This window comes from Physeter macrocephalus, chromosome 18 (genome assembly GCF_002837175.3).
Source record: "Physeter macrocephalus isolate SW-GA chromosome 18, ASM283717v5, whole genome shotgun sequence".
NCBI classification, from domain to species: domain Eukaryota; kingdom Metazoa; phylum Chordata; class Mammalia; order Artiodactyla; family Physeteridae; genus Physeter; species Physeter macrocephalus.
Genome location: NC_041231.1, coordinates 424,330 through 434,182, shown reverse-complemented (window position 1 = coordinate 434,182; position 9,853 = coordinate 424,330).

Genomic DNA, 9,853 nt, shown 5'->3' with positions numbered 1-9,853 from the left:
AGGTGAAGGGCACGGTTTCCCGGGTGGATGAAGGTGGCACAAGTTCAGAGCTGACTCCCTGGGGCTCTGCTGGGTCCCTCCTACCCGTCCAGTGCCTCTTGTGACAGGTGCCATGCCTGTCCCCGGGGGTGACACTCTCGCCCCTGGAGACCCTTGTCCTCCCAGGGGTCCCTTTGGACGGCTCCATCCCAGCGTTCTCTCCCCTTCCCGCATCACCCACACCTGGCCCCGGGAAGCCTCAGGTGGTCCTGGCCCCACTGACTGGAGTCTGGGGGTGCTGCCGTGCTGCTTTGGCCTCGGTGCATGGTTCCCAGTTGTGGGGTACAGCCCTCCAGGGGACCCTGGGCCCAGTACAGGTGTGGTGTTGTCGGATGTGGGGAAGGGGTGCAGCACAGCGGTGCAAATCCTACCTACTCCCCCTCTGGGCGCTTTCTAGTCTCAAGTGGACAAGGGGGCTTCAGAATCGGGGAGCTGGTTTTTATCCCTCTCCTTTGTCGATACTTTTTACGTCCAAAGGGCTCCGACCTTGGGATGTCACGCCTCTCGGGTGCAGGTGGAAACATCATCTGTAGCGTCGCCCGCTGGGGTGTCTGCACAGAGGCAAACCCAGAAAGTCTCGGGCTGGTGGGTCTTTCCTCTGGATGGCGGGAACGTGACAGATGTTTAAAGAAAGGACTGAATGCCCCCCCTCCTTCCCTCCATGCTATGTCCTGACTGTGGAAGAAGTAGGGGCAAACTGCTTTAAAATGAACCAGAAAGTTCTAGATTGGACAGAGGGTTAAAGCCTATAGCCCTCGTGACGCCAGTGGCCCTTGGGCACCTGCCAAAAACATAACCTAAAAAACACGGGGTGCAAGGAAATGATATTGAGAAGTTGTCAACAAACCAGCAACAGACCCACATGTGTGACAGAGCAGACCCACAGCCTGCTCTGAGACACGGGCAGCAGTGGCCACAGTGAGAAATGTGCCTGTGATTTCTGCTGATGACGGGCCGGTGGTCCTACCGTCACCCTGGCTTGTGGCCTGTGTTCATATAGAAGGGAATGACACAATGGGGTTTGATTTTTTTAAAAAATAAATTTATTTATTTGTCTTTGTTGCTGCGCGCGGGCTTTCTCTAGTTGCGGCGAGCGGGGGCTACTCTTCGCTGCGGTGCGCGGGCTTCTCACTGCGGTGGCTTATTTTGTCGCGGAGCACGGGCTCTAGGCGCGCGGGCTTCAGTAGCTGTGGCTCGTGGGCTCTAGAGCGCAGGTTCAGTAGTTGTGGCGCACGGGCTAGTTGCTCCACGGCATGTGGGAATCTTCCCGGACCAGGGATCGAACCCGCGCCCCCTGCGTTGGCAGGCGGATTCTTAACCACTGAGCCACCGGGGAAGCCCTCAGAGTTGGATTTTTCCCACGCACGCTCACAGGCCAGAACCGTGGCAGGATTCTTCCCCGTGGTCGCTGAATTAGGATGGCGAAAGTAGCTCAGTTCTGATGTCGGCCGTGGCTGCCCAGCCCCCTCTGCCGGGAGGCCTCTCTGGTCCCCCCGCAGGAATGAACCCCCCTCCCCAGTTCCTAATGCCCTTTCTGTCTGTTCCACCACTGACCCCACCCCTAAGTCACAGGTGGGTGTGGGCCTGGGAACGAGATGTCTCATGTCTCCTCAATCCCAATAAGTAAAATGAGTGCCAGTAAACGTGGCACCCAGTGCAACCGCAAGCGGGGCTCTTGTGCGTGTGGGTTAGTGAGGCAGGAAGGGGTGTTTTCTGGTATCGTTTAGGGGGCCCCCAAACTTGAGCACATCTCAGGACGCCTGGAGGGCTTACGGAACACAGCTTGCTGGGCTCCACCCTGGAGTTTCTGATTCAGCAGACCTGGGGAGCTCGGCCTGGGAATTTGCATTTCTAACCAGCTCCTAGGGGACGCTCTTGCCAAGCAGCCTGGGTCTGGGGAACTCCTCAGTGGTGGCCCCGAGGGTGAGCCTGGGTGAGCCGGGAAGAAGATGCACATTGTGACTTTCGGGGTCCAGGTACCACGGGAACAATCCAAACAGCCTGCCCGGGGCCCTAAGGCGTGGGTCCACGGGTCAGGCCTGCGGCTGCGCGATGGAGGTGGGCGTTCCAGCCACCCGTGGGCTACCAGCCGTCCTAGTGTGGCCCCATAAGCCACAGGGGTCTAGGGGACCTCCCAGGAGGCCCACTGACTGCGTGGGAGATTTGCTGTGACCCACAGCAGAGCACCGGTGACCATCCGGCTTGGAGGTCACACAGGCCAGGGCTTGGCCCCAGCCCAGTAGGACCCTGCTCTGTGACGGGGCCCCTTCTCTCCTCTGGCCTTAGTTGCCTGGCGTGCGAGATAGGACGGAAGGAAGGGCTGCCTGTGAGCCTGGAGCGGGCACCTTGTCGATCCACCAGACACTCAGGGGACAGGAAATGCAGGTTCTTCCTGCTGCCCCTGCTGGCAGTGGGCTGGGGGTCCCACAGGTGATCTGCATACAGGTGGGGGCTGGAGACAGAGGCCCTGGGCATCCAGAGGCAGGGCCCGGTAGAGGGCCAGGTAGGACACACCCGGAGACGCTGCCCGGCATGTACGCAGTACCAGAGCTGGCCAGCAGAGGGCAGCAGAGCTCCAGCGACGGGGGTCCCCGGAGGCCTGGCCTAGACCCTCCCCAGCCCCAACTCCAGCGCCGCCCCTCTCAGCCCGGGGCCAGGTGCCCCAGTCCGGAACTTTCCCCCCTTCCTTCTCTGCAAAGGGTCTCCTCCTCCTGCAGCCTTCCTGGCTCCCAGGCCCGTGCTGGGAACGTCCTCTGGCGGGTACTACCTCCTTTAGGGCTCACTTGTCACTGCTTTAGCTGGTCTGAGGGACGCCAGGGGACCGGAGTGGTGGCAGTGACGTGTCTGGGCCGACAGTAAACACCTGCTGAATTGCAGGCTATGCGACGGAGGGCAACCTGGCCTGAGAGTGGGGGGATGGCGTGACCACACTTGGTGGGCGGCGCCGTCTGGCGGGCAGGGTGGTGGCCCAGGCCTCTCTGGCCGCAGGAACCCCTCTGGGTGGGTCTGGAGTGACCCCGGTGCCGGGCCCGCCTGCCGGCCGCTGCGGTGGCACCGTGGAGCCCCGTCTCCCCTGCAGGGGCACTGGAGGTGTCCGCCTCAGCTGCCTGCAGGGGGAGTCTGGGTGCTGGGGGTGGGCGGTGAGGGCCCCTCCGTCGTGGCTGGAAAGACCTCGCGCTTCTAAGGATGCTCGGTTCGTGCGGCCGTATTTCCCAGGAACCTGGGTCTCGGGTGGGCTCCCCTCCCCGCCCACCTCCCCAGGTCTCTTCGGTGTGACCCCTCCCCACGGTGCCCTGAGTGTGGTATCTGTCTGTCGTTTGCCTTCCTTACCGGAATGTAAACTCCACAAGGGTGAGGGCTTTACTGTACCCTCTGCCAAGTCCCCAGTGCCCAGAATACTGCGAGGCACGTAATGGGTGCTCTGTAAGCGTCTGTTGACTGAATGAACGAATGGCGGCCTGACCCCGTGCCCCGCCCCCAGGGCTGCCCCATCCCACTTCTGAGCAGCCGCGGGGCTGGGTGGAGGGGGGCAAGGTGAGGTGAGAGGACGGAGCCCCCTCCTTGCACCCCGTGGTCCTGCCCGGGTCCCCCACTGCGGGGGGTGTGGCCCCTTGGCCCGGGTGGGGTCAGGCGGGGTCAGGCGGGGAGAGGTCCCTGGTCGTCTGCCAGGGCTGTGTGTCCTGTGCTCAGATGTAGGATCTGCTCTGCCCCTCGCTGGAGAGGCTCGTTGTCACCTGGACCGGGGCCAAGTCACACCTGGTTGGCAGAGTCTGTCCACTCTGGGCCCAGAGACCCCTGGGGGCTGACTGTCTCTGGCTCAACTCCTGTTCCTGCCCCCTGGAGCAAAAGACGGGGCTCCGTGAGGTGGGCCCAGGCCCTGGAGGCGTGGCTCAGTGGTGCCTGGGAGGTACCAGGATGTAGCTAGGACGATGGACCACGAGGAAACAAGGGGACAGGTCCCAACTCTTCTCTGTCCAGGGCCAGCAACCTCCCACCCCAGAGGCTGGAGGAGGTTCTGGCTCACCATCTGTGATCCAGGGAAATCAACAAGGAGGGGAGTGAAAGGGAGCCGAGCTCACATCCTTGGAAAAACGGTTCAATAAACCTCTGGGGGCTCGGCCAGCATCAGGGCAGACGGGTGCCTGCCCAGGGCGTCTCTCTTTGCCCCCAGAGGCTCATGCGTTCTCATTTCTGTCTTATAGAGGAGGGAACTGGGGCTGAGAACATTCCAGAACACCTCCCCCCAGCATCAACGCCCCACCCCCTGTGCGTGCTTGGCTGGCTGCTTCCGGAAACCAGAGTGTTGGCCGCTTATGTTGGGGATTGTCCAGGGTTAGAGGTCACCCCAGTGAGACTGATTCTAGCTCAGAAGGAGGGGATAGTGTTACCGTCAGAGGTGTCGTGGGGTGAGGGGCTTGAGGGAAACGGGCCGAGTCCCTTCCAGAGCCCGACGCGGGCGGGCAGGGGCAGGAGACCGGCCGGCACTGGGGCCTTGAGGAGGGTTTCGCAGGGCTGGGACACCCCGCTCTGGGAACGCTCTCACCCTGATCAGATGCCTTTGGCAGTGTTTTGAGACACGAGGAACGTGTTTGGGGGCGCCTGGGACCGGATGGTCTCGCTTTCCACGGGGCACATAATTCTGCCGCATAACTGAAGGGCAGTGACTGCTTGACCACATGGCCGCGAAGGTGTGCAGGACGGAGCTCCGCCCCTGCCTGTCGGGTGGACCGCAGCGGGGGAGGGGGCTGGGGGTGGGGGTGAGGCCACCCAGGCTGGAGAAGGGCCCCTCCTGGGTCCTGGCGGGACCATCGGCCGGCCGTCCTTCGTGGCCTGGGCCCCGTGCTCCTTGGTGGAGAGTTCTGGCACCTGTTTCTCTTTTTCCAGAACCAAGCTCACCCACATCCCCAGTCAACTGGTCACGTGGCAGGAGGAGAAAGGTCACGTGGCAGGGCGGAAGCTGACCTGCGTGACCCCTCCTCCCGATCACAGGGCGCTGGGGTGAAGTACTACCTCCCTGGGAGCCTGGAGCAAAGCACCACAACTGGGTGGCTTTAAACAACCGAGGTTTCTCCTCTCACAGCCTGGAGGCCAGAAGTCCTAGATCAAGGTGTTGTCGTGGACGCTCCCTCCGGAGGCACTGAGGGATGGCCCTTCCTGCCTCGTCTAGCTTCTGGGGCCCCACCGGCAATCCTTGGCTTGTGGCTGCGTCCCTCTAGCCTCTGCCTTGTCTTCCCGTGGCTGTCCCTCTGTCTGTGTTCTCTCTTCTTATAGGGACGCTACTCATTGGCTTTGGGGCCCACCCTAACCCAGGTGACCCCATCTTAGTTACATCCGCGAAGGCCCTGTTTTCAAATAAGGTCGCGTGCTGAGGTTCGGGGGTGGGGGGACGTGAGTGAACCCAGCAGAACTTCCAGTGGCCGCATGCTGGACACAAGGGGACTCACCGCGGAGGGGCTGCAGGAATCAGGGCTGGGGTTTGCGGCCCAATTTGGGTTCCAACGCCGGCCTTGCCGTTTGGTCTTGGTGAGTTACTGAGCCTGCTTGGCCTTAGTGTCTGTGTCTGTAAAATGGGTCTGCTGACGTCACCACCACACTGACGTCAGTGCCCGATTCTCTGAAGGAAATGGAGAGGACGGAGAAGAGACGGTTGGTGTCGGACCAGGAGCAGCGTCCTCGGGAACGGCCGAGGGTCCCAGTCCTGCCGCCCGGTGGCCGCACAAACCCCTTGTACCTCGGTTGTCTTATCTGCAGGATGGGATAACGATCGTGCCCAGCTGGCCGGCCTGCAGTGAGGATGGACCAGAGACCAGCAGGAAGCCCCCTCCCCGCCACGGCCCCCAGTGCCTGGCCCAGGGCCGGTGCTCAGCACAGACCAGCCTCACTGAGTGTGTGGCTTGGGTCCCGGCCCCTGGAGATGGTCAAGGAGAATCTTGCGTACCTTGTCTCTCTCCCGAGTACTTTGGTCCAATATAGGTTTTACTGGCATTATTAATGGTGAGTGCCAACAGGACGAACCTGGGAGACTAGTATAATTATCAGGCACCTTTAGAGACGCATTGTCCTAGAAGGTGGCACAGGTGACGTTGCGAGCGGGAAATGCAGGCTTTCTCGGAATCAGCGACATCCCAGAATCCTTCCTCGGATGCTGGGCCGCTAGGACGCCGGGCCGTGCGGCGTCCACCACCAGAAGACAAATCCGGGCAGGGTGACCACCAGGCTGCCGGAGCTCCTGCCGCACGGCAAAAAGCACGCGTCTGTTTGCACCTGGTCGCCTTGTTCGGAAACGGGGCCCCGTGGAGAGGAATTCACTTTTTGCTGGTTTTACGGTACCCCCTCGTGCCCGCGTGACCGTCTTTCCTTCTCGAGGCCGACGCCGCGTCGGCCGGCAGGGTCTCCCTCTCCTCCGGCTTCACAGCCCCTCGCTCCGGGCCTCTCTGCCAAATAGCTAATGATCCCACACGGAGTGGGGTGCTGGGAAAGCTCCTGTTTGAGGGGGCCCCGCCGTGGAGCTTGTGTGACGGGGGGGGTCGCGTGGGTCCGGGGGACCCCACCCCCGTGTGGTCGTCGGGGTCAGACAACCCTGGCCTCGCCGGCCCCTGGTGCCCTGCGGCTCGCTCACCTGGCCCCCAGAGAAGCAGGGGATAAGCAAGAGAGGGGCTTTGGATCTCAGGATGGCTGGTACTCTTGTCAAGAGCCCCAGACGGCTCTGCCTGGCTCGGGCCCAAGCCAGCCTCTCAAAGGGCAGCTCCTTCGAGAGACGTTTGGGAAACACCTTTGACAAATGGCTTTGTGCAGAGGCCCGGAGGGCTGTGGACCCAGCCCCAGGGCTCCTCCTTGGCTACCAGCCTGGGTCCCAGGATGCGGGGCCATCTGGCAGGTTCAGAACCTGCGCCAGGCCCCGACATTCCTGCGTGGCGGCCCCAAGGCCCCCCACCATGTGCAGCAACTGCCCATCTATGCCAGCCAGGGCCCTCTGGAGCCTTAGTGCCCTTGGGGTGGGAGGGGGCTGGGCTTCCCTGGCGGCAACCTGGAAGCGTGTGTGAAAACCAAAAGAAATACCACCACCTGCTCCGGGGCAGCGAGGCTCCATCGGGCCACTTATGGGCTCTCGGAGTCTGGGCCGCGGATGGGGCCTTCATTTATCTGTGTCCCGTTCAGCCAGGCTGGCGGTGGTTTAATAAGGCCATCGCAAATGTTTCCTCGTAAGCTGGCTTTAAGGAAACGTTTGCGCACGGAGCACTTTCCCACAGCCCGGGGACAATGTGCTGTCCCTTGCCAAGGATCTCTTTTGCCATCCTCAACTTTCCTGTGGCTGGAGGTGGGCCTGGCGCCCTGCCAGGACCGCTCTGCCAAGCTGCCTCCATTGATCATTATCAGGATGTGTTTGATTAATATCTGACGTTGAGAGAGGCCGGCGCTTGGCTGGCGGGAGCGTCCGGCGGCCGGGGAGCTGGTGCTTGGAGGCCCCGCTCCGTGTGCCGGCTCTGGGGGGACCACCGGCTGGCAGGTGGCACACGAGTGACCACGGCCGTGTGAACTGGCCGCCCGGCCCGGCTCCCAGCCCTCTGAAGCATTTCCAGGTCGCCCGGCTCGGTACACCCAGGGCGGAGCTGTGCGTTTCCAGTCCATCCAGATCCACAAAGCAAACCAAGCTGTCCAGTTCCCCCGGGGCCTGCTGGCCTGGCGTCCGAGGGAGGCCTCTGTGGGAAGGTGCCCCGGGGCGGGTCTCCGAGCCTGTTTGAGCCTCCTGCCCGCCCCGCCCGTGGACACAGGCCTCTCTCACCGTCATCCTGCCTGGGGCCACTCGGAGGCCACGGCTACCGGGCCGGGAACGGGACGGCGACAGCATCCGGCTGCGGGGGGCCCGGCCACATGGGGGGACGGCAGCCAGCGGCGACGGGCTGTTCAAGGACCGCAGCCCCTGGGTGGCAGCAGGAGGACGCCATGGATGGTTCGAGGGGCGGGTGCAGGCGGAGGGGAGAAGGGGACGTGTGGCTGCGGAGGGGGTACAGGGAGGCCTGGCGGCTGACGCCCAGGGGATGAGCTGTCTGCTCAGTGAAGCCGATGGGTGGTGGGTGATGCCTCAAGTGAGTGGGTTTCCAGACAGGCAAGCCCCGCACGTTCTTGGCACAGGAGAACTTTAACGGAGGAAGGGCCTTTGGGGACCTCTGCCTCAGATCTCCGATACCGGGGAAGCCAAGACCCGGGGACGCAGGGAACAGCCCAGGGCGCACCACCTGGGGAGGACCCCCGGCCCCCGTGCCAGGAGCTCATTTGGGAGGGTCCTCAGGCCCCTCACAGTGGGTGCCTCAGGGCCCGGGATACCGTGTTGGTGCTGGAACTTCAAGGAAGGCCCTGCCATTGACGCTGCCAGTGTCTGCTGGGTCCGGGCTTTGCTAAGCACCACACCAGCACCGCCCCCTCCTGGGATGCTGTGGCGGACACGGCAGGTGCGGCCCCTGCCCGGATGCTGCTCTGGGCAGCTCGGCCTCTTCCATATCAGGTCACGTCCGGGGGACAGGGGTTCCTGCGGCCCCCACCCCTCAGCCCTGTGGGAGGGTCACACCTGGCCACGCTCACCTTCCCCACTGGGGCTTTTGTCCAGGTTGTTTGCAGGGACCCCAGGCAGATGTACCTGAGTCTCCCTGCTCCCAGGAACCTGTGAATGTGACCTTGTTTGGAAAAGTGTCTCTGCAGACGTAACCAAGTGAAGGGATGACAAGCATCCTCAGAAGAGACAGAAGAGGGGCGAATGCAGAGAGGGAGGAGCCCTGTGTAGAAGAAGCGGAGGCTGGAGGGACAAGGCCACAGCCCAGGGGTGCCCGGAGCCTCCAGAAGCCCCCAGCAGCTGGAAGAGGCAGGAAGGAGCCTCCCCTAGGGGGCGGAGCATGGCCCTGCCCACACCTTGATCTCAGACTCTGGCCTCCGGACTGGGAGGGAATCGGTTTCTGCCGCTCTGAGCCCCCGCCTTGTGGTCCCCTGTGACTGCCGCCCCAGGACACGCACACACTCCCTCTGGCTGACACGCACCCCCTCATGCACCTCTTGGGTCTCAGCCTCGCCCCACTTCCGGAGAGAGGGGCGCCCTGCTGCCCTCCGAGCGCCCGCCTGGGAACCCCACGCCAACCCGCGACCAGGCACTTCCCTGTCACCGATGGATCCGTGTGGAGTCACTGACCACTCTTATGAGTCTGATTATTATTCAATGAATGAGTGAATGAATAACTCCTCATGCATCTATCCATTCACCCACCCACCCACCCATCCATCCACTGAAGCGCCCCCTGGGTACCAGGGCTGCGGGTACAGCTGACAACAGGACAGACAGGAGCATCTGCCTCTGCGGGCGTTCTGGTGGGGGGGGTGAGTGGGTGGAGAGACGCGGAGGAGCTGTTCGGTGTGTCCGACAGTGTTGGGGGTTCAGGCCAGGCCACAGGGGAGGCCTCTCTGGTGAAGGGCCAGCTCAGTGGAGGCCTGTAGGAAGGGAGGGAGGGAGCCAGGTGGAGATCTGGGGGGAGGAGCCAGAGCGAGCAGCATATGCAAAGGCCCTGAGGGGGGCTTGCCTGGTGTGTCCAGGCTCACCAAGGAGGCTGCTTCGGGGGCCAGAGGTGCTGGGGTGTGAGGGATCACGGGCTGACACAGGGACTTTGTGGGAAAGGGAGACAGGGAGCCCCTGCAGCGTTGGAGCGAAGGATGCACACGTTTAATGCCCTCCCTGATGGCTGGGACACCCGTTGCCTGTGAGCTGGGCAGTCTGGAGGTGAGTGTCCCCAGGGGCCGCTCATGACCCTGGGCTCCAGAACGTTTCTGAGAT